Below are 25499 nucleotides of genomic sequence, written 5' to 3'. Positions count from 1 at the left end.
AATTATTCATAACTGGCAATTAATCTTTTACCAAGCTCTATGTAGACTTTGGTGTGAGTCAAGATTATTGTTCTGCTCAGTTTTCTGATAGAAAGGAGAATTCGAAGTACCAGAAATGAAAGCGAGTCGTCCCTCTGACCATTAAACCACCATCACCATGTCAGTATCAAATCCTTTTTCTTGTGTACCAGTAGTTTGACGCCAGCAATAATGTCAAACATATCTTTAAAAAGTTCCACATTTGTTTCATCAGTCAAAAGAATATTTTTCAGAGTTACTACAGTAAATCAATAAGCGGGCCTTTGTGTTGGTCAGCAGTGGTTTTAAGTTTAAAACTCTACCACTGAAGATAGTTTTTTTCCTTCTTATTGTTGAGTCACAGACATCGACTTTAATTTAGACAAGTGAGCTTGTCTGCGGAGCTTCAGGTGTTGTTTTCTGTTATTTGACGACCTTATGAATAAGTTGTTAACGTCTCCTGCTGTTTCATGTTTTCTCTATTTGTTTATCGTGGTATCCTCGGTTACACACAAAGGCCTTTGAAATGCTTCTGTAGTCATTTCCCGAACTGATGGATGTCCAGGAGGAGAGATTTTCTGATCCAGGGAAATCAAGCCTGGTGTGGGTTGTGACAAGGCTGTTCAGTTTTGCAAAAATATTTTGGTAATCACGGTTAATTCATAATTAAAGAAGTGTGGCGAATACTGTTTCATACAAGGCTTGGACATCACTAATTCACACAACTGATGAAAAAGATCATTTGAAAAATACATGTTATATTTACTTTAGCTAACTTTGTGTCATATTAGAGCTGGTTTAATCATTCGAAATATTAAATTGTGATTAAAAAAAGCAACAAACTAAACAATAAGGGGTCCATTAATTATCAAACAAGATTTTACAGACCTACAAATCTTTGAAATATGAGTAAAAATATACAATTTATCTTAAAAATGACAGTCACAGTTTAACCCCAGTGCCGCAGTGGTTCGCACGGTTGTGGGTTCGAATCCCAGCAGGGGGCAGCATCGGTTGCATGCTTTTCCTGTACATGGATTGGTTCTCTCCTGGTACTCCAGCTTCCTCCCACCATCCAAAAAACATCAACATTAAGATCCTCAACAACCCTCAGACACGGGCGACAGCTGGATATGTGTCCCTATGTTGCCCTGTGATGGACAGACACACACACATTGGACCAGCCGCCCCAACCGGCCCCTTGATCCCAACACGCAATGAGCAGGTATAGAAAACAGATGAATACCAAATCTGAAGGCCGGGGCTGACATCTTTGATTCTTTGTCACGTTCTTTTGCGGAAATTTTAGGAAGATTTTCTGAGACCTAATGGCGTCCTACTGAGAAAAAAGCAGGAGCTGGGGGTGGACGGATTAGGTCCCGCTGTTATGCATCGGTTGGGGGTGCTGTTGCAATGTGGGAGATTTTAATTGGGCCTGAAAATGTTTAGGTAGGTGGCAAAACGTTACGGAGGAAATGCAGGGAGGATGGCGATGATGTCTTAGGTTGTACATTTTTAGAAACAAAGATTGACAGCTGTAAAGGGTTTAGGTACAGGGCATCCATGTGAATTACCCAGGAGCAAGTTTGTTTTTTTTCTTTTTTCAACAACAACACTGGAAGTCATAAAAATGCACTGGAAAGTGTCATGGATCATAAGTCTGAGGTGTTTACCAGACCTAGAGTCTTCAGAATACAAAGACAAACTGCAACTGTATTAAATCACAGCCGATACGTTTACTGTCAGTAGGGTTTTTAATGTGAACGAAATGGCTCACCACCCAGGGTGGCACAATCTGATGGGCGTTATTTAAACACGTAATCTGTCAGTCGTACCCTGAATGTGTTTTCTGTATTTTAAAGGTGGAAATATGTTGCACTGAGAAATTGATGCCCCCTAGTGTTGCAAGAAAACATGACTGACTTAAAGCTGCAGTGTGTAGCTTTTATAAAATAAATATTTTTAAGATAATTGTTAAAACCGCCAGCATGTCGTGACAGTAGGTTACGAAACTGATCATCTGTGAATAGACTGATCTCCCCTGCCTTCTCCTGGAGCGACTTTTGCCAACTGAAGAAATGTACAACCAATCAGAGCCAGGAGGAGGGTCTTAGTGCTGTCAATCAAGCTTGTGTACTGCTCATGGAGGTAAAACAACTTACAGTTATAGGCAAATCGTTTATCCACCGTCAATGGTGGCGACTATGCTAACTAGCATGAGAATTAACAACAGGCTCTGCTAGTCAGTTTCAACAAATGTGTAAAAAAGTTTTTTTTATAAAAGTTACATACTGTAGCTTTAAGAGGCATTTCTATCTAATTCAGCACCAAACTAGGTTGGTAGTTTCTCTGCATTTTTGCCCCCAAATATTTTTTATTTATTCAGACAAAATGTTCTTGCTCAAAACCAAATAAAGTATTTAGTCTGGTCGGACATGAATTAAGTTACTAAATAAATTACTTTTTAGTTTTTTAAATGATTTAATGTTTTTTGCAGGAAGAGATTTGTTGAGGGAATGTGTTTCGGTTTGGGGTGTGCGTTGGGTGCCGGGACGCTGTGGGGTGTGGAGGGGGGTTCGCCCCAGGGTGTCCAAAAACCAAGACTGTTCCTTTACTATTGCTTAAATTAGCTTTCATTATCTTTTTTTGTAATCTAGGTGAGAGTCTACTTTTTAAATTCATATATAAATAAGCTGCAATAGGTAAAGAAAACACACAAAAAACCCCCGACTCTATTTATTTCTCTGTTTGTTTGAAAAGTCCTATACTTTGGAAGTGGTGAAAGAAATTTTTAAATGAGAGAAAAATAACATGACACAGTAAAACCACAAGGCAAAACCAAGTCGTATCGGTCAGTTAAACAACAAACTTGCGCATGACGTCTGAATGCTCAGACATTCTGAAAAGCTGGAGTCTCTCATGATGAGCTGACGGAGGGAGAGCAAGCGGCGTTTAAGACTCTGCAGCCATAGATATGCAGTTTAACACTCGCTTCTTGCTACTGTACCAAGATTTGCCCGTCTCCCCCCCACCACCTCCTCCTCTCCTACTGGCTTTCTAATTCAATGTGTGACCTCTTGCCAGAAAGTTTTAAAAGTCTTCAGGCAAAGATCCAGCAGCTTTAAGTCTGGCCAGTGACAGATGAGCTGCAGAGGCAGAAGCAAGGCAGCTTGCCCAGGGCAAACCACAGAGCTTTGGTCAGCCTGCAGGGGTGAACTTCTGTTACAGCAAGAGGAAGGAGAGCGCGAGCAGAAAGTTATTTCGTTTTTTTTTTTTATTCGACAATACGGCACCTTCCTTTTTAAGACGACCTCCGACGACAGGACGCGTTGAGAGATCGTCGCCATTCGGGGAAGGTTTCCTGTTGTCTGACTCCCAGACAACACATTTTGTAGGCAACCGGGAATTGTACGCTAATTTTTTAATTTTGAATTTTTGTTTTTTTTTGTCTTCCGTATACAGTCATGGGTCACCTGTACACACCAGTGCAACAAACACAGCACGAAGACTGCGCTTTTCTTGCACAGGAACACGTTTACAATTAACTGGATGATCAGCACAGTCAACAGGCCACATATTCAATGGTTAATGACACCAAAGGGAGACATTATATGTGCAACAACAAGACAAGCCATGCTACCCTCTGGTGTTACTAATTGCTACCACAGAATTTTTTTTTATTTTTTTTTTGAGTTGCTGGAATGAGGCAGAGCTCATTTAGTAATTGGATATGCAAGCAAGAAAGGGAATAATAGATCTCAAGAAGTAAAAGGGCTGTTTTGCATATGAGGGGGAGCAGCTGCTTTGCATATTGCAAGGGTTACACTTAAGTATGCTGGTCATTTTGTTTTCACTCATGAATGAGCTTTTATGTTTGTATTATGCATGACATGCATGAGGACACCTGTTTAATGATTAAGAGGCATTTTTAATTGCAAATGTTTTGAATCTGTGTTTGAAAGGACTGCCTTGTGTTTCCCAGTGCGAGCCCCAAACACTTCACTGGTTTATTACATGTAACCATTTAGCAACTTTACAAAAGACAAACATGGAAATAATATGCCCTTTTTGTGCGGTTTTAAAGGTATGCACCAAGCAAGCACTGGACTGAGATCCTGAAAGTACGATGATCTTGGATAATCTTGTAGCTGTGTTTACAAAAAAAATTGAAAGTAAGACGTATAATATTAACTATTTGTTTTTATCTAAGCAATAAAATTAACAATGATTATGACTTGGCTTGCCACAGTAACTAATTTTGCGAGACGATAAATCGTCCCAGACGTTATTACGATGAACGATAATGTTGTTGTTTTGAGACAATTTTCAAGTAATACGATGGTAACGGCATCATAATGCAAGAATACATTCTCAAATATCACTAATGTTTAAATTCTAATGAGCTTTTAACACTGGAACTGGAAAACATTTAAATGTTCAAAGTAAAATAAACAAAACAACAGAAATAACTAATAAAATGAATTCAAGAAAAGCTACTTTACTGTGTGATCAGTTGATGTACTGCTCGTTGCAGCAGGTCTAACAATGACACCTATTTCTGCTAAAATCATGTCAGATACTATTTTTACTGCAGGAGTTATTGTTATTTTTACTGATATTTGGTTTTGAACTAAAATCTCAACTTTTTTTATAATCAGAAAAATACAAAAATTTGAGAAGCGTAACACAGAAAAACCAAAATTAGAGTCTCCACTGTTCCTCTAAGCAAAAGGTAAAATAAAAACATTTTTCTGACACAAATGAAGCTTTTTCTTTTGTGTCTCAATCTCCAGATTGATTATCCTCTTTTAGAAATGAATGATGATGGTGATGATGATGTAGCATGTTTTGAGACAGACACAATGTTTTCTTGAAAAGCAAAATACCGAAAAAAAAAACTTCTTAAATGGAATGTGTTGAATGGAGGCAAGAACAGAACAATGATGGTTAAGTACTTTGGCTACAAGGACCATCTGTGCACCAAACATGGCTGGGTTCTGTGGAAGTAAACACATGAAGAGGACGGTTTTGTCCTTGTGCGTCAAAAAAAAAAAAAAACAACCAAAAAAACCTGTCTTTGTTGGAAACAACCATTTCGATTATATTGGATTCAAGGGACACTCGCAAATTGAACCTGGGATGAGGACAGACCCCGATCTAGTAACAGTTACAACTGATGATCCAACAATCACCAGTCAGACCACCAAGACAAATGTGAGCATTTTAATCCAGTGAGTTAACTTTTACTTTTTAATTCCTCTGTCAGTAAAAACAGAAATGTTTCTCTTGCATCCTGAGCCTCAACAATAAGCTTGAGATGCAACTCTTTAGATTATCTGACAAAATCAAAATGAATAGTTTTTGACTCCAGCTGCTTCCTGATCTTATATAAAGTGACTTAACATGATGTATGATGGACTCGGAGAATCTGGTCATCGACTCTTCCTTTAGCGTACAAAATAAAAGGACTTTTGAAGCCGTTACTCCATAACACGGTCCGACTTGCTGAACTCCGTCGGCGTCGCATTCAGCACCGATTAACAGCAGATTTCACATTGTCTCGTCTCTGCGCCGCTTCCTCTTTCACACAGGCACACGGCGGCTCTTCTCTGAGCACATTCTGTGTTATTGCAGCCAAGTGCTGGATGGAGCCTGCCCTCGAGTTTTGCCATTATCAAGACACTCGATAAAACGCTAACAAAGAGCACATTATAAAGCTAACGGGGGACAGCTGGCGCAATCTTAGCAGAGAAACAAGTAGAGATGTCAGACAGTCATTCTGAGTCGCCGCCAAAAGCCACAATATGGTCAGCGAAATTGCACTGCACGGATGATTTACTTTTCTGCGAAACAAAAAAGACTCTTCAAGTCTTGGATGAGCACGATGGCGAGTTCTTTTCATAGCTCCCAACTTCGACTTGTTTGCAATCACTCAAATCAGCGAAAACAAAACGGGGAGAAGAAGAACGGTGCCTGTTCCTCCCAGAGGTTGTAGCTTGGTGTCAGCGCTCTGCTCGGCCTGCGTATTTTAATTCTTTTTTTTTTTTTTTTTTCATCACCAGTCTCAGAGATGATGTATAATCACCTTGAACTTCACCTGCAATCCAAGTGTTTGAACGTCTCAGCCATAACATCTAATTTAAAATGAAACCGATGTTTAGAGACGGTAAACACGACTGGAGTTTATCCTGATTATGGATCATGGTCATGACCGCTGCGTTACTCCACTCCACGGAAAGACAGGGGAAGATGCAGCCTCTGGTGAATGCTTAAAGGATCGCTTTGCTGAATAACTGTCAAAAATACATGCATTTCATGCGTCTTAGTGAGGGAAAAAAAAAAAAAAAGTCAAGGTTTCCCTCTGATGCATCCTTGAGCAGAGATCATGCTCTGCATTCCGCGGTTTCCCACTGATCCACTTCTCTTCGGAGAGGCGAAAAAATAAAATAAAAAATAAACAAGCAAGAGGTCGTCGTGCTATCACGCTTGATCGCAGGCGTCGAGGGGAAAAAACAAAGCTCAAAGTCAATTATTGACAGTAATGGATCATGTGGAAAACAAAAAAGAAAAAACACGACTTTTGTGATATCATTTTACGGTTGAGAATCTCCCACCGTCCCCGCCCGCCCGGACCGGAGTCAGGGCCGCGGAAAGCGCTAAATAAATTCCGAGCAGCTCTCGCCGTCCTGTTGGTTGTTTCTTTAAGTTTATCTTTTGAGCCAGCAGGGCCAATTTTCGGAGCTGGCCCCGCAGCAGTCAGCGGTGAGAGCCTGCAGCGCTGACTGCACATTTGTCATAATTGTCTGCAGGCTAAGCCCACAAAAACAGTAGTTACAGTTGTGCTGGCTTTCTGTTTGACAAGTAAGCACATTGTGTGTGTGTGTGTGTGGGTGTGGACACACCCAACGCTTACTTGAAGGATTGAGTTGTGATTTTGCTGAGAAATCTAAAGTTAACTCCGATTTCCACGTCTCTGTGACCGACAGAGAGATGTGTAATATCTTGGGTTGCATCACACAGACTGTCATTCATCACATTAAGTGACCTCTGGCCAGTGCCCTCAGCCACATCCACGGAGCCTGGGCATGATGGATGCCTTATTAGAGACCTTTATTAGTGTACTTTAGCCAGGAGATAAACTTTGTAATTAATGTCTCGGTTTGAGTATATCTCATTTATTTCAATCGGATAAAGGTGACTCTTCCAGCCGACCGGAGAACAATGGCCGTCGGAGGAGACAGGCGCTTGGCAGCGGAGCGGAGCCCAGGAATGCTGAATAACAATCCCATCATCCATCATGGTGCATAGGGAGTCGGCCAGCTCTGCTCGTCGCAGGCAGAAGCTCCGAGAAGCAGCTTGGTGCGATGGAGAACGGCAGAATGTCGCCACTTTCCCCGTAAAACTGTGCAGGACGCGAGCGAAGCTCCAAACTTGGCATCGGCCGGTATGAAAGTCTCGCGGTACAACAACTGTTTGTAACAAATGCATAGCCAGTCTAATTTGTAATTTGTTTTGTTTACTGTATCTTACAAAAAAACACTTATGGCACTAAAATAAACGCTTGTAATTTATTTTTTTTTTTACGTATTTGCTAAACCTGTCGCTATGTTGTGACAGATAAACTGAAAAAGAAAAAAAAATAAAATAAAAATTAACCTTTGCTTTAGGGCTCCCAGTGCTAATTGCAGAAATACACCTCAATAAGAAGCAACCAATCAGAGCCAATAGGAGGGTCTTACCGCTGTCAATCATTCTTCTGTACGCTCTCTGCTACGCTACAGCTTCTCCCCATCTCCAGAGCCTAGTTAGCATGGCCACTCATTACGGCAGATAAATTGTTTTCTTATAAAGGAAAGTTGTTTCTCCACTTGTAGCACACCTAGCATCACGTACACGAACATGGCTGACAGCGCTAAGACCTTCCTCCTGGCTCTGATTGGCTGTTTTTGATGGGGAGCATCTTCAGATTGCAGTAGTAGCACAGGAAGGAACTAGAGGAGCTTTATTTATTTATTTTTACAAATGATCTGTTCCACACTGTACTGCTATGACATGGTGACAGTTTTAACAAATACGTAAGAAAAAAAAAAAAGAAAAAAAAAACATTCTTATAAAAGTGACATCTTCCAGCTTTGAGCAAACCAGAGAACAAACACATGTTAAACTTATTAGTATTCAAGTGTTTATGGTTTATACAGTTTTGTTTTGTTTTTTTTACCATATTTCCTTTCTGCTCTTTATAAAGGACCACAAGTATAACAAGCTGATATTAGCTGGTTAATTAGAGGCTGCGGTTGGCTTCTATGCAGACATGCTGCCCTTTACTGTGGCTTTAAAACAAAGTTAGCTTAATAGTCATAAAAGGTCTTCTTTTAGTTCCCACACCATAACCCACTGTAGCCTTAGAAATCTTGCAATACCTTAATAGAGGGTATTTTTTAATTTATTTGTATTTATTTATTTTTTTTGCAACCTTGAGCCATTGTTATTTTGCAAGGGCATTGAAGGTAGCACGTTCCTGTGCTTGTCCAAATCTTGTTGTAATTTGTAAATGACCCTTAGCGGATTCATGGTCAGCTGATGGGATGGACTGATGCAGCCGAGACACTGTCAGTGTAATTGTAGTATATTAACAGCGATGCTGTTCAGAGGACGAAATACGAACATTCGCAAAAATGGTTAATAACCTGTAAAATAGTATTGCATGCCATGGAAAAATAGTTTCATCAGTCATTAGCCAAAACCGATCAGGCGGTACGCTTTGAAACCCGAGTATGGAGGGGTCATTATTCTGCACCAATGTTACTGCAAACTCACTGATATGACGGTGAGTTTGAGACAGTGATACAGCAGGTAATATGACGATAAATGATGATAAATTCACAGAACCGTATGTTGTGAAACCCAATTTATCCCTTTAAAAAGCACAACTGACGAGTTTTTTTGCAACAAGAAGTATTTCCAAACAGATGAATTTGTCCTGTGCGCAAAGGAGAAAATAAAAATAAACAAAAAACAAAGGAGTTGCATTTTTCAGCCAGCTTAGCTGTGATGTGCAGCCAAAGGTGGGGAAAGGTCACGGACACGATTCTCTATTCTCCATTCAGCTGCAGAACTCTTCTCTGGCATCTCCTCAAAGTTTTTTATTTTACGTATCTGTTGAAACTGTCACTATGTCTTGACAGTATGGTATGGGGGAGATAATCTGTAGGACTCCCCTACTTTCTCCCAGTGGTAACTGGAAACAACCAATCAGAGCCAGGAGGTGAATGCTAAGGCTAGTTAGCATGGCAACCAACGACAACAGATAAACAGTTATCCTGTAAACAGTAAGTCGCTTTTCCGCCATTAGCACATTGACAGCACTAAGACCCTCCTCCTGGCTCTGATTGGTTGTTTTTGGTCGGGAGCTGTAAATTTCTTCAGACGGCAATTGATCATTTCACAGATTGACATAGTGACAGTTTTAACAAATATGTAAAAAAAAAAAAAAAAAACATATTCATAAAAGTTACACATTTAAAAACAATTGTAAGGCATAGAAATGTTTTCCTGGTTTTAGAACTGTAAAGTTTTAAAACACTAATACACATTGCTACTGACAACCAGCTCTGGTCTACTCAAAACAGACAAAAGCTGGTGGGATTGGGGGGTACGAGGGGGTCGTGTTCACCATTTTACCCAAATGCCTCAACCTCGAGTGTCATACGGTTTCAAACATCTCAGCAGCCGTAGGTTCCAGTGTGTTCTGGTGGCACGCTGCTTGCGTTGTACAGTTCAATAGTACCCACGCATCATTAAAAGCGGAGCTGATAACCAACATAATGATGAGAGCTGCCCGGCTCCGCCGAGCTGCCCTCTATGATGATGGCAGTAGTAATTTTCCTCTTAGACCGGCCACTCCTGTTTACTTAACCTTTACACAGTCCTCATTAACTCACCATCACCAGCAACTATGTTGGGTTGCCAAGGGCAAACACAATGGGCAGATGGAGCTGGGCTGAGACCATCACTTAGCTGGACCGAGGCCACTCTGCTGTCCTGCTGGACCCGACTCACTCACTCTGGATCTTAACATGTCATTACAGTGCATTATTTCTGCTGCAAGCTACGCGACCGGCAATAACTAGTTTTTCACGAGCGTTCGCTCTCATTTAGGGAGGAGCACAGACCAGAACCAGCAGGGTGCTGAAGGGAAAAAGAAAAGAAAAAAGAAAAAAAAAGCTACACTGTTTCTCTCTGCTGCAAACACACTCTTGGCAGTTTTTTTTTCTCTCTTCCTCCCTCCCTCCTTCCTTTCGTCTAAAAACAACTTTAGTTTAGCTCCACGAGGGAGGACAAAATGCAAACCCAGCAGCGGGGGTAATGGGATATAGAGTCATTCATTCTGATGGCAGTTCATAGTCTATGGCCAAATGACATCTTGGAACAGATCCACACTGATGCAGAAGCACCTTGAGAAATTGCAGCCATTATTAATTCAGAGTAGGACAGCGATGTGATTTTACACCTCTGTACAAGAACACACACAAAATGAAATCCTACTGAACATCATTGAAAACGTCCTAAAGAAAAAAAGGACACTTCCGTGATGAGGATAACTTTTTTCTTTTTTAAATCATACATGGAAGCATATATGGAAAACAGATGATTTTTTTTTTTTTTTGGTGTTAAACAGAACCGGACATAGTTTGGACCTTTGTTTTGCTAATTTAGTTTGAGACGTGTCCTTCTACGATTACATGCGAGTGAAAAGTTAGCGCCGGTTAGATCAGAGGAAGAAATTTTGCCTCGCTATTTTTATCTACTTCCACCTGCGACTTGTAAAAGATTCTTCAATCCAAGTGGAAAAAAAACTGAAAAGTTAATTCACACTTAGTTTGCTTTGCTATTTAAATCAGATTAGCACCAGGAGTCTCATGTTTTACCTAATAGGAAGTCTTTGATTAACTGAGTTTCTGTACTTTGATTCCAGTTATGCCCATTGTCACCGTCGAGAGTGAGTTTAACAATCAAAAAGAACTGAGAACATGAACAAGAAGCTCAACAATAAACACCTTTAACCGCAAATGAAACATGGAACCGCCCATAGAGACCACCTAAAGGATCTAAGGTGCAAAGTTGTATGTTAGATCTTCAAACCACATAAGTGTCAAACACAGTGGCGGCACCAATGTGATGAGGGGCGGGTCCTCTGCATAAAAAAACCAAACAAACTTCATCTTCACCTCAAATCAACGGCTAAATAACTGAAATTTGGACCCAGTTAGACAATTATCTGAAATCCAGATCAATACTCATTTTGGAGCAGATAAGCCAAGCCAGCATTAAGGTCCTGAAGTGACCTCGGCTTCAACCCTATTAGAAATTTATGGACTGCGCTTAAAAGCAGAGTCCGTGCAAGAAAACAGGTCAATTAAAATAAGCTCTCCCTGCTGTTCCAAGTGTGCAAATATCCGGCTGGGAGTGCAGGAACGTGTCGTTGGCCACAAAAGATGAGCGGCTGAAGAGCAACTCGAGGAGAGCAGCAGCACTGCTGGGGCTCGATGTATGTATTTTAGCCTGAGTGAAGAATTTGACCCACGTAATCAGGAAAGTAGGTGTAAATCCAAACGTGCGACAAATTATTGTTTTTTAAAACTCATTGAAATTGGCTGTTGTGGAATCAGCGTGCCTCGGAGAATCACGTTGAAATGTATAATTACGACCTCACAGTGGCGTCTCAAGCTTCGCAACAGTGTGATGGATGCGAGTTGCCCTGGAAGGAATTGTGGCTTTCAAAGTACGAGGAGGCGGGAGGGGGCGAAGTCATGAGCTACTGGTCGGCCTAGTTCTTAAAATCTACTGTAAAATGATGATATATTCTCAGTAGCACCAGAAATAAAGACAAATGGTCTAAAATGCACAATCTATCTATACCTAACTAATTCTTTTTTTAGGCTACAAGATGTTCTCTTGCATTTATCTAAAATCCTTTTGTTTTGTAACTTTTGCCACTTTGTGCAGTATTTGGATATGCTGGTTGTGATCAATTCTTCCACATTCAACATTGTTTTCCTTTTCCTTAAAGCACGACATGCATACATAACACAGGAAAGAAAGAAGCTGTCTACGAAGTAGTATTTGCAAGGAATACTCTGACTGGACAAAAAAAACAGAAGAAAAAACCTGCCTGTGATTGGCTGGTGGTGGTGTTAATTTCCAAACACTTCAAATTTTGAGCGCAGACACAGGACAGAATGTGTGTGAGATTTAAATGCACGAGCCACAAATGATTGTTCATTCACACAGATATACGCGTTCACAACGGTCTCTCTGATCGCCCTGATCAGTTGCTGAGTGCTCAGGTTGGTAGCACAGATAAAAGTGCTGTTTTTTGTTTAACCATCTCACTGGGAAAAGTTTGGGTGTTAAAACACACCCCAACATTAACATGACATTGATGCCGATGACAAATGACGTGAATCTCTAAATGTAACTTACTTGAGGCGACTTAGCGTTTTTGAAACCTTGAAGAATTAGCAGAGATTAGGTCCGAACACAACATGAGGACTTTTCTGGTGTTTGTGTTCTGCAAACTGAGGCAGAATATAAAATCCTCTGAGCTGCTTAATTATTAAGCAAGAGAAGCGAATGCATCTGGAATTTTTACAGCTAAAAAAAAAAAAGTTCTGTAAATCTTCTTCTTTTTAGTGTTTGTTGTACTACACACGTACCCTGTCAGGGATATTCATTCAAAACAAAAAAGTCATATTGTATCATTTGGGTGTCTTCCTCACACCTCCTGTCTAAAGCCCCTGAACTGCCGTTTTTTCTTAACGAAGCCCACATGACTTGGGCTTAGAGCCGCAGAGCTGCTTGCAGAGCTTTAAGTACCTGCTTCTAGCTTACATCCCAGTCGACCAGTTAAAGCAGATGGCCAGTAATGTCAACACATGCAGGAGCTTCCTCTCCTAAGCCCGACTCGGTCTCTGTTGGGTCCCTCTGGTTTTTTTTTTTTTGGTTTTTTTTTTTTTTAACTCCCACCAAAGGTCACGTCTGCCATGTTAGAGTAAACAAGAGGCCGATTATACCAGCATGTTTTGTCTCCGTAACACTCTCGGTGGGACACAGACTGCTCTGTTTGGTTTAAGTGGGCCTGCCTCCAATCAGCTAAATCAACAGTAGCCGCTTGGAACCGAAGCGGGAGTGACAGGTGAGCGGTCGCACCGTCTGCTTCGCCTTCCCGCGTTATCAGCTCCCGGGGTTGTGAATGGCAGGACTTGAGTCACTCTCCTGTCAATAGTGAAGCAACCCAGAGGGACACACAGGAAATCCATTAGCCTAGTTCCGCTGTTTGACATGCTCCGAGTGAACAGCACCTATCCTGACACGCCACCATGACTGGATTACCAAGTGAAACCCGGGGCACCACGGCGGGATAAATACCAGAATCACCCCGGCGGGCTGTTAAGAACGGGAAAGGAAACGGCCGTCTTTGCTGCATGTTTTCTCATGCAGAAACTTTCAGTCGCTCCTCCTGGACTTAACTTGTTAGTAAACTTTGAAACGCTGCTGCCCACTCAGCCTAATGCCGCACGACCGCGAGGAACGCTGACGGTTTTAATACCCGTAAAGTCGAAATATTCAATGAAGATGTGTTTTCAGGCTAATGATCCCAACCAGACTCCTGTTTACATGCAGTAATAAAAGGTGAAAGTTGTGTTGCGTTCCTGTTCTGCTCTAAAATGTCTTTAAAGCTGGGGGATGTCATTTTTATTAGATAAATGTTTTTTTATACATTTGCTAAAACTGTCAATCAATCTCAGACACGTGCTGCTCAGTGTGCTAATGATGGAGAAACAATTTATCTTTTTAGAAAAACTATTTATCTGCTTTTAGCCATACTAACTAGTCTTAGCATTCGCAACAGACTCTGCTGACAACACACTTTGTACATGAGAGTGATTGACAGCACTAAGACACTCCTCCTGGCTCTGATTGGTTGTTTCTGACCGAGCTGTGTATTTCTGCAGTTTGCACTGACAGCAGGCAGAGGAGCTTGATTTTTTTTTCACTTATACTGTCATGACGTGGTGACAGTTTCAATAAATATGTAAAAAAATAAATTAAATAAAGTTTTTAATAAAAGTTACATAGCCCAGCTTCAAGCAATACCCCATGTCTAAAGAGGTTTGGATATTTTAAAATAGAAGTTGTATTGACTGCAAGTTTTCCAGAGATATACAATATAAAGATGATTTATATCTTTTTTTCTGCAGTTATGATCCTGAACTCTTGAATTGCCAAAAAGCTGATATTTTCAAATACAGCATCTTTGACAGCAGACATAGGTTCAAAAATGATAAAACAAAGCAACTTAAAATTCATATTATCTTTTGAAAGTCTTCCTCTCTTACAGTCTAAATGAACTGCACATCTCAGGTTGTAGGAAACATACCTTTAAATATAATTTTTGTCCCATTGACTTAAATTACGACGCACTAACCATAAAATAAAATTCTCCGATTCTTTTCTCCTGGCAATTTGCTTGATACTGGGCAGCGATTTCACATTTGTTCTCCTGAAATTAAAATTCTGTTCACGTTTTGTCAGAAAGGAACCTATTTATTCTGATCTCTGTTTGCTTTTCCATTTTTCTGTCTTCGTCATTTGACGCTAAAAGTTTCCCTTTCTAATAATTAGATAATCGCCCCCACCCTCCCTCATCCCCCCATCGCTTGTTGCTTAAGAGTCGCTTAAATTCAATCACCTCATTATCCCAACAGTATTTAAGCTTATTTGCTACCCAGGTAATTATTTGCCAGTGGCTTCCAGTTTAATCCTTTTTTCTTTTTTTGTTTTTTGTTGATGTTTGCCTTCATTACTTTTAATCACTTCATTAGCTTTTCTCTTTGGACTTTGAATTCTTGTCGGTTTTGCAGGTTTCGGTACCATTAAGTTCAAGCGGAGGCTGCTGTTTCCACATCATCTCCGACCCACCGGTGAGCTGTAGCTCTGGACTTGGACGCTTCCCTTCCACCTTTTCCAAGTTTTGCGACAGTCGAGGCCTGGTCTGAAGGCAGCCAAAACTCTTCCCTGACACTTTTCCCAGCCATAATGTAGAGACAGTGCTCACTTAATAGCCTATTGGAATGGGAGAGATGAAGGCTGGTGACTTTGAAGCCATCTGGTGACCTCCCCAGAGCAACTAAAGAGACATTTCTCCAGTGGCAGCTGTAATATAGCACCTCTGCCTGTATTATTGGCCATCTCAATGCAGGTGTCCTTCAGCCCCATTTAGGTCACTCTCTCCTGTGCGTTATACAAATAAAATTACGCACAGATTGCAATGCAGCCGCCATTTCTCGACTGGCCAAATTGCTGAGAGGCCGGGAGAAATTGAAAAAGCTGGCAAGGTCTCAGCTACCTGACAGTGACTGTGACTATGATGAAGTATCCTCCCGTTACCACCGGTGACTTTGCCAAATATCCGAGATCTCCACAGTCTTCACCCCATGCTCTGGACCTGCAGGGTTTCATAAACAGGGAAGAGCCACTGCCAATATTTCTAGAAGAAACACCCACAGACCAGCCTGTAGGATCATGGCTCTCTAAATATCTTCCTGCCGGGGGGGTTGATTCATTTTCATGTTCCGTTTTAGCTCTTTGTTTGATTTTTTTTTTTTTAGCTTTGCGGTAAAGCTCTTTTTCAGAGCAGCTTGGACATTTCCAACATAAACCCAACTTCCCATCATTAGGAAAAGGATTCCATACGTCATAAAACACACACAAACAAGTTGAGCCTGAGAATCGAATTGTTAAAACTTGCCGTTAAAAATACAGCAGATGCATTGCTTACTGTATCCCCTTTCACGGCGTTTCAGGAGTCGCTACGTACGAAGCCCGATCTGAAATGTGAGCGTTCTTTGTGTGGCACTTTGATATTTAATGCTATAATTTGTTAGGCAGAGTCACACGGGGGAGGCCTGAGGTTGTGGAGCGGACCAATTGCTGTGGCTGTCTGGTGCACTGATGTTTGAAATGGACTCAAAAGACGGAGGCTGAAAGGGAGAAAGCGGGCTCAAGGTATCTTTTTTCCCATAATGAGCGAGGCGCTGATTGTAGGGGAGCTGCCAACAACTCAGCAGGTGTTGAAATGCTATGCATGAAAGAACTTGTGTCGTCCATGCATAGAGGACACCGGGTAGTTTGCTGGGGTAAGCAGTAAATTAAGATTTACTCGCTTTACTTACTTGCCTTGGAAAAAGTTTTTCTTTTTCTATGTATACATTTTTTTTCTATTTTGGCACATTATAATCACACACTTCAAAGTGTTGTATGTAATAGAGCAGGGGTGTTCAAAGTGTGATCATTGCAGGGACTGATTTTGTGTGGCTGTCCACTGAAATTCAAGAATAATACAAATTGAACCCCCCAAGACAGGTGGCTGGCGCAGATGGAAACTTTGTTTTTAATTATTATGGAGGAATTGAAATCTTCTTTAAACTAGTAGTATTTATCTTGAAATATAACCACATTTTATTTTTGCAATCTTTTGCCAGGACAATATCTACCCAGTTCCAGAGATAGTGACCTAAATCCTGTTTTTATTCATCCAAACTGACTAACTTTTTGCTTTTTCTTTAATTAGGCACAAAACAAATATTCTTTTGATAGGGAAAACCCACAAAAACCTTAAGTTTTGGCTGTACAATAGATTACACATCTCATTCCAACAACAAAAAAGAATCTAATTTATTTGTTCAATTAAACTATTGCATTGTTTAGTAGGTTAAAAAAAAGTGTTACAGTGTGAATTTTTGACTTGACAGTTTGGGCCCATGTTGCTAAAATGTTGGACATCCTTGTGAGAGAGCAAGACAATGTTGTAGATCATTGCGGGGCAGGAAACAAAATTATAAATGGTTTTCAAGCAATTTTCATTAAAAAAACTATTTAAAAATATTTTAGGTTGCGCTCCACAAAATTCAGGAAAGCCATCCAACAACTCGCAGCCCACAAAAGGGAAAGCAGGAAACACCACGACCTGTGTGACGTTTGGAAGGGGGAACTGCAGTCCTAGATGAGCGAAAAACACTTTGAGGACCCATCAATCTGGTCACGATATCCTCTGTGTGGAGACTCTGAGAAAAGGTGAGTCCATTACTATGGCAGAGGTCGCCGAGGTAGTTAAAAATCTCCCCAGATGTGAATAAGATTCATCCTAAGAAGCTGAAGGACGTTATGGAGTTGTAGTAATTGAGTCTTGCATGAAGGATAGGGACAACACTTATGGAGTAGCGAACTGGGCTTTTGGTTCCAGTCTTTAAGAAATGGCAGGTAGGTAGTAGGTACACTATTTTCAAGAAATCACACTTCTCAGTCTCGTGTGTAAAGCTTACTCTGGAAAGAAGACTTTGACCAGTTGCTGATGTCTGGATTCATGAAGAGCGTAGTGGTTTTGTCCTGGCCGTGGCACTTGGACCAGCTTTCTACCCTTGAAGTGGTCACTGGAGTTGAGTTATGTTCCCAAATGTGTTTTGTGGACCTGAAGAGGGCTTATCGCTCTGTCCCTTAAGGTACGTTTGTCAAAGTTTGTGACACCTGGGTTACCTAGTGCTTGTATGAAAATAGCTGTGTCCCCAAACCCGCCACAAAGTCAAGTCTGTTCCCAGTGAGTACTGGACCCTGCTACTGTTGCCCTTTGTCCCCAATCCTCTTTGTGCTATTCATGGAAAGGATGAATGATTGTAGAGTGCAGTGGGATAATGTGGATGCTCCAGTGTGAGCCAGAAAGCTAAGCTATTCATTTACCAATCTGTCTATGTGCCATCGCTCACTTATTGGCAAAGGCAAGATCCTAAACACAAACCACCCTCACCGCCACGCTGTGGAACGTCACACTGTCTCTCACACGTGGGGGGAAGAGTCCGTCATCCAGCGGGAGCCGTAGCGTTTCCTAAACCTCCACACCGAAAGAAGTCAGTTGACCTCGAGCCCAAAAAGGTAAATGGCCTGTACTTGTTTAGCGCTTTATCAAAAGCACTTTACTCTGCATTCAGTCATTCACGCACACACATGCACACATTCTCATGGTGATGGTGGCCTGAATAGTAGCCACAGTGGCCATCGTTCCAGCCTCCAACCTTCCTTTGGACGCTTTCTGGGCCAATCACACAGTGAAGAAACTCTGGGACAAACCCAAAATACGACAGAGGAACAACGTATCATTGCTAGACCAGGAATACTTAAGAATCTTTCAACATGAGCTAGCAGGTGTTTCTGTGGAAATAAAAAACTTCATAAAAACTCTTCTACAGTTAAGGTTTTGATTTTCAGATCAGTATGAAAATGAGTACACTCCTGTTTTCCCACTCTCTTCAATCTAATTCAGTGTTTCTCTGTTCCGGCCCTCATGGACGACTGCCCCGGATGTTTTAGGCGTTCCCACCCTGCCACACACCTGACTGGAAACAGTGGGTGACTAACTTGCTTCTGCAGCATTGGACGGCATGCAGAGGAGGTCACACAGTTATCTGAATCAGGTGTTCTGGATCAGAATATGCGGGGCAATGACCCCCAAGGACTGGGATTGAGAAACAATTAAAGCTGCATTCTCTGATTAAGGCCTTCCCGTTATTCATTTAACGCATCTAGTTTCTTTAAAATGCCATTTATATCTGCCTATGCTGTTTTAGTTTTACTGTAGAGCCCTTTTAATCGCTTTGTGAATGAAATAAATTTGCTTTACCTTGTATCCAGCAAAAATGTAAAAATAAATTTGCAATTACAGAGCCCATCTCAACATATGGATGGCAAACAATGAAACGCCACACTTTCGTTGGCTCTCACACACACAATCAGAAGAGTTGAACTAAGTGCCAGAGACAGGTTATGACAGGAGTAAAGTGGTTATCTGAGATAAGAAACGTCTATCCTTCAACTGAAAATCCTATTTCTCTCTGTAAATTTTTATCTGTGGGTAGCACCTGTTGCAACAGCAAGTCAGCTGGATACACACACATGAGCTGTATTTTTCCTGTCAATATCTTTCAGGAAAACGAAGCTCCCTCATATATGGCAGCACATAAAAAAGAAAAAAAAAATCTCCCTTTGATGTGCAAATTTGTGCAAAGTCACACGGCAGCTGCAAACACCATGTCACACTCAACTTGCACGGCGGAACTCAGTCTCCTTAGGTATCAGAACAAGGAGGTAATTTATTCTAATCACCGATCGCCATAATTATATTCATCCAAATGACTATAAGCAGGAAATCAGCAGGTCGCTCACAGAAATCCCATCGGTCACCGGTGGTCACGTCAAACCACCTTCTGCGGCGGCTCACCGGTCCCGGCAGCCTGTAGTTAAGGTGGGAAGCCTGTGTTTACGTGGTTTCAGGGAAGGCTAGGCCCTGAAGCCCACATGGCGTGGAAACCCGGACCATTCATCTTTCGCTTTGTGAGGATGCGTCTGACCTTGGTGCCCCGAGGAAATGTTGATAAAGCGTTTTACCTCCGAATCATGGATCACAGCATTAGCTTCGCGCCGGCGCTTTTGTGCCTCGCGTCTCGGCCAGCGCGCGCAGGCCGCTGAGTGCTGGGGGTGGGGAGAGATGGAGGCACACACGTGGAGGCTTGAAGTAGGATATTTCTTTGCTGTGATCACAGGTGAGGTGATGTAACGTGAACAAAGACGTTAAAGAGGCTACGTCTTAGCCGCTTGGTTTTGTTACGTCTGAACAACTGGTTCCCAGGCTGCTGAGATCTGCTATAGATGAGAGAGAAAAGCCGGGAGATAAACAAGTGCCTATATGAAAAGTTCATATAGACACTTGTTTTCTTCATGTTGTTTTTTTTACGTGCCTGTTAAAGGTGCAGTATGTAACTTTTATAAAATTTTACATATTTGTTGAAACTGTGAAAATGTTATGAACATCTGTATTAAGTCCAAAATAGTCGCTACTTTTAAAAACTTCCATTTGTTACATGATTTAGGTGAAAACACCCAAACTTAACAACGATGGTGTAAAGGGTGCAGTGAGCTACTTTAATACTACTTGTGAACATTTTTTATTTGATTTTAATGCAGCTATTATCTGGAACATATTAAAAAGTTGAAGGAAACGTCATAAAAGGTCAACTAGGGCCCTTCATATTACTTAAATCAAATAAAAATAGCGTGGATACTTTGTGCTGTGAAACATTTTGTTTTCATGCTTTCATTTAAAGCGCAAAAATGTCATAACTATATAAAAAAATATTTTGCTTTACCTTTATGCCTAATAGATCTTAATTTTACAGAGTGACAAACTACCAGCGCTGTTAACTAATTTTGTTAATCCTAAAGACAATAGGTTCCACTGGATTTTATTTAAGGGCTTCAGGGATAAAGGGACTGAATACAGACCACACTTTTTATTTCTAATTCAACTTTCACTTCACAGTTTCAGCTTTATGTTAGACTATCACAAAGAATCCCAAATATTATTTTGTCATCCAAAGATCAACAGACGTTACTTTTGCAGTGCTCTATTATTTACCATAGGTTTTTAAAGTGCTTCTCCTACCCCAGTGCGTTGTTCGAGGGAAAAAAAAAAAATCTCTGTAGTTTACTAACTTTCCATAAAAGAAAATCGTTATCATTTCATATTCCAGCGCTTATTGATTAAAGGTCCGGCATGTCCAACGCCAGGCTTTCAGCTGTGCAGAGGCTGGAGTCGTCTAAAGTTGAGCTGGGATTTACACATTAGTCCTAATAACAATGATAAAGTTAACTTTGCCCTCCAACAAAACTGCCAGGAAAGCCCAGAGGTCCTGAAAGATTATTGTTATTGATCTCCTTTTACAAGACAGTATTGTGTGTGCACATATATTATTTGGTGTATATGAGACCTAAATGGATCTTCCAGGACCTTGGGCATTTCAGACGCTGCTCACTGATGTGAAAAGTACTTGGTCTGAAAGGACAGCAACACCTTTAGATGGATCCTGTCCAGGTCACGACTGTAGTTTTAGTTCTCCTTAAGTTTTAATAACTTTTTTTTTTTTTTTAACGCCAGAGTCTCTCATGCAGCTCTTCTTTCTTCTCATCACTCACTTTAAGTGGTATGTACTATCGAGGTTCTGTCTGATAGCCATCCCCGGTGTGTGGAGCTTCACGGCACCATATCTGATAGAAATCTTATTGTAGGCTGGTATGAAAAAGGAGAAATACAAGATAGAAAAGATGAGAACAAATGACTATCAGAAATTATTTCAGTCAGATCAAATGACTAATATAAAAAACTAAAAATGGTGCCATACGCTTTCAATAGCTCTAACTAGTAAAGATGTGTAGAAAGCCTCAAAATATATACATATATATATATATATATATGTATATATATATATATATTCTGTTCTTCGCAGTAGCATTATTGCGCAATGACTTTTTAAAAAATCTAATCATTATTTACTTATTTATAGTATATTCAGTTATTGTAAAAACACACAATAATTGCTTTAAAAACCCTACAGGTTACCCTCACAACTCCTACAAAATTAATCTGACTGGAGCCTTTTTTGTAAACCATATTTTACTTTTTAAATTGACTACAGTGTCTAAAAACCTTTAATCACTATTCCATGATATATTTGGATATGATGTGAAATGTCCCATTTCTCTTCCCCCGTTTTCAAAATGGGAACGAGAAGAGAAGGTGCAATTCTGGCAAGGCGTGATTTGATCACATGCGCAGGAAAGTTATACATTTCCCAGAAAGTCAGAGCAGCTTTTATAATAAAAGACTATATTTAAACACATCATGCAGATATGGGCCTAAATGTCCAGTCAATCAGATTTAAACAGAGCCACAAAATGATGCATTTCAATTACAAAGAATGCACATTTAATTATGTTACAGCAATACTATGAACCTAGCTTAACTGAGCTAGTAAATACTAAGCAACACAAAACTCATTATTAGTACTCTTTGATGTGTCTAATGTCACAACATACATCTCTGATTAATACAAAGAAACGCACTTCATGTTGAAAACGTAACCACTAACGCTGATATTGACTGCTGTATGCGTTTAAAACTAGACATGAGTGCAGACTTGATGTTAGAAATCTTAAAATATTTCAGTTCTTAATTTAAAATGTGTCAGCATGAACAGGCTCTGACTGCTCTAACAGAAAGCTGTAATGTTTTAGGAGGAATCTGATTCGATTCAACTGCTGTGTGTTCAAACAAACACTATGAAACAGCGGCGGGTTTCTTAGCGTCGCACCGGAGAGATTCTATGTTTTCATAACATAAACAATAATGTCCATCGTCTTTCAAATGTTCCAAAACTATAAGTATTATCCAAACCGTATACCAGCCTTGCCAATTATATGTCGAAGTGTCAGCCCGGAAAGCAACAAGTGATCTAACAATTTACAATTTTAAACTCAACGTCACTTTTATGCCTTTAGAAAAAAAAATAAAATAAAGAAAGAAAATAATGTGCGACTGTTAGTCATTATCACGACGTTGCATCACTTCAATATGATGAAATGTAAGTGTAACAAAAGGTAAAAAAGGCTGCAGCTCAAACCAACATATCCTCAGGTGTGCGAAAACCTCTTTGCATTTACCCTCTGCAGAAATGGGGGTCATCATCAAACAGCGACTCGGCGCACTCCAGGTGTCGAAGCCGCACGTAATTTAATTTAGGGATCAATGCCGCGCAGAAAATACCGGATTTTAAAGCCCAAATATAAGCACTATAAGCTCCTGTCGCATGAAGATGGGAGGCGTTTTTGGCAGCAGATTACAATTCTGACACATTAAACAGTTAGAGCTCTAGTTTTGTTTAAAAAAAAGAAGAAAAAAAACTCGTATGGAAATAGCCAAAGCTAACTGAATGTTGCATCAGGGGCAAAGACCCAGAGGCAATCACAGTGTCAAAACAGTGAGGAAGGGTCTGATAACTAGCAGTAATTTGCTACGTCATGAAGATTTTCACTGAGATTTGACAGGTGGAGGTAAGCACAGTTGCTAGCAAACAAATCTGAGGGGGGCTGATATGATAAGACGACTCATCTGAGTTGTCAACAGAGCTGAACTGATCTTGCTTAGGGTTTTATTCTGAGACCAGAGAGCCGTGAGCAGAGAAATCCATGTTGCCTGTTAGTTTTTTCTGCTTTAGGATTTAGTTATAGGTTCGATCAAGGCTTTTACGACGGAGTCACAAACAAGAAGAACAACAAAATGCGAGACGTGTAGTCTGAGGGGAAAAAAAAGAAAAAAGGCCGGCCTTTAACAGTGAAGGGAAGCTTTTTGTGTAAGTGCTCAACAATTTGATACTTTGGTGCTCAAAGTAATGCAGAGAGAGTTTAGGGAGGGTTAGGGAAGTTCACAAGCTACTTTTTATTTTTTTCTTTATTTCTTTTGCCTTCATTCAATGCAACTCAGATTTTTGTGGTTTTAATGGATAAACCTTGAATGGTGGTGTATGGCTCGGGTCTCCGAGTGCCAAACCTTGGATAGGTGTGTGACGAAGAATTTTAGTTTGTGTTTACCACTTGTCCTTTAAATATATATATTTCAGATTTATTTCATCGTTCTACAGTAGATCATGATGCTTTCATTTAAACATTGCCGTTGTAACTTTGCTTCACTCACTATCCCGGGTTTGTTTGTGCTGCCATTATGGCGCAGCCTACATCCAAGTATACGTTTTATTTAAAGCCAACACTTCTAAAGCATTTGGTAAATATGAATGTTTCTTTTGGTCAAAGCCACATTTCTGTTAAACTGTTTGTTTTCTTTTTATTCACCACTGTTTGTCCTTTTACATGCTGCAGCCTGAGCAGGTGTATGGGCGGGGCCGGCCCAGCATTTCCTGTTTAAATGATGTCATCGATTGCGTCACTGGGTTCTACCAAATCGAGGGGTTTCCTTATTGTATTTTGTGTTCTTAACATTCTGAGTGTTAAATGTTTGACTAGTTAGGTAAATTAGTTTGTAAATTACATTATTAAGAACTTGCCACCTGTTTTGTTTTGTTTTTTTCGTCCGTTTGACTACAAAACCTCACAAGGTGTCGCTATGTCTCCTATGGTACTGTCTATAGGAATGTATGAGCTCTTCCACATACTTTCTCAATACATTTAAACATGCATTGCAATGAGGCTCATATATATATTTAAAAAATACTTTTTCAAAATAACAATCTATGAGGAGGTATCGTTGGTCTGGTGTAATATTCTACTCTCAAATGTAGAATATTACAGGTTTTCATTACCTGTAAATCATCATAATTAGTAGAAATAAAGGTTTGAAAACATCGGACGGTGTGAAATTAACGACGAAGCTTGATGGCATGTTTCACGAGACACAGAACTACATGAACTTTTCAAGAATCGGATTCTTTGAATGTGGTTTTACATCGAAAAACCAGAAGCATCTGCTTGCAGGAGGGCATGGGACTGATAGTCTGGGAAATATGCAGTCTTGTGCACAAACACTTTCAATAGCGTTGTCTTGGGGTCAACCTTATATGTTGACCTTTATTGTTTTCATCAGCATCTGAGTTGCATTCCTCAGCCTTGTGCTCACTAAAGCCAACACTAGGCTGACTTTAGTGAACACTAGGTAATAAAAATACCTTCTCAGCTGTTAGCTTCCATTGTTTCAGTCCTTACATCTGTGACTTTACAGACCTACTTTATACATTTGCATAAACCTGCTTTTGAAATAAATTCCCTTTTCTTTTTATCTTAATTATTACTCTGTCTAGTTTTTAGCCACTGTAACCCCTATGCTACTCTTTCCCTTCTTGTTGCAGTGAACACCTGTGTAGGAGCCTGTAGTCTGTCTTTTTCTTTAAAATGTTGACCGACCTGACATCAGCCTCTCTCTGCCGCTAAGCCGCGACTCCCGTAGCACCAGAAGATCATGTATTTCATTGAAAAATCCTGACCATGCCAATAATCCTCCAAACTCCATGCTCTAAACCTTAAATCCTTCAGAGAGGATCCTCTTCAAACCCTCACGTCTTGTCTTTTCTCTCTCTCTCTCCCCCCACCCGCGCCCCCCAGTTTGACTTTCTTTTGCTGACGTTTACAGTACGACGTCCCTTTGCGAGAGGACTGGTGCGGCTCGTTCCATCTGCCCTTCCCGGCTCCATCTGTTGAACTCCACACATCTCTGTAGGGTTTGTTACCTTTTTTTGTGTGAGTGTGTGTGTGTGTCCTCCTGATAGGGAAACGTCTCAAACTCCGGTAATCATTATCTCTCCAAGTCAGCAAGCTATTCTTTGGAGGAAATCCTCAAACTCATGGGTAAATAAATAAATCCCAGGTTTTGACCTTCCTTATCAAGCTCTGCCTCCACCTTTAAAGCAGAAGGAGGTCACCGTGCCAACGGAGCACAATATTACCAGAGCACTTCTCTGGATTTTCTTTTTTTTTTTTTTTTTTTTTTTACTTCTCTTTATTCGTGACCTCTTTCATACATTTGCTGTCAC

General features: G+C 40.5%; 1 protein-coding gene across 3 annotated transcripts in view; it reads right to left on the bottom strand.

The window, feature by feature from the left end:
* Positions 1–25499, bottom strand: part of cadm1b (cell adhesion molecule 1b) — a 251591-nt gene that overhangs the window by 126493 nt on the left and 99599 nt on the right. The gene's annotated exons all lie outside the window — the stretch shown is intronic.

Source organism: Poecilia reticulata, chromosome 13 (assembly GCF_904066995.2).
Source record: "Poecilia reticulata chromosome 13, P_reticulata-male-v2, whole genome shotgun sequence".
In the NCBI taxonomy this organism is placed as follows: Eukaryota; Metazoa; Chordata; class Actinopteri; order Cyprinodontiformes; family Poeciliidae; genus Poecilia; species Poecilia reticulata.
This window is presented reverse-complemented; position numbering and strand designations above follow the sequence as displayed.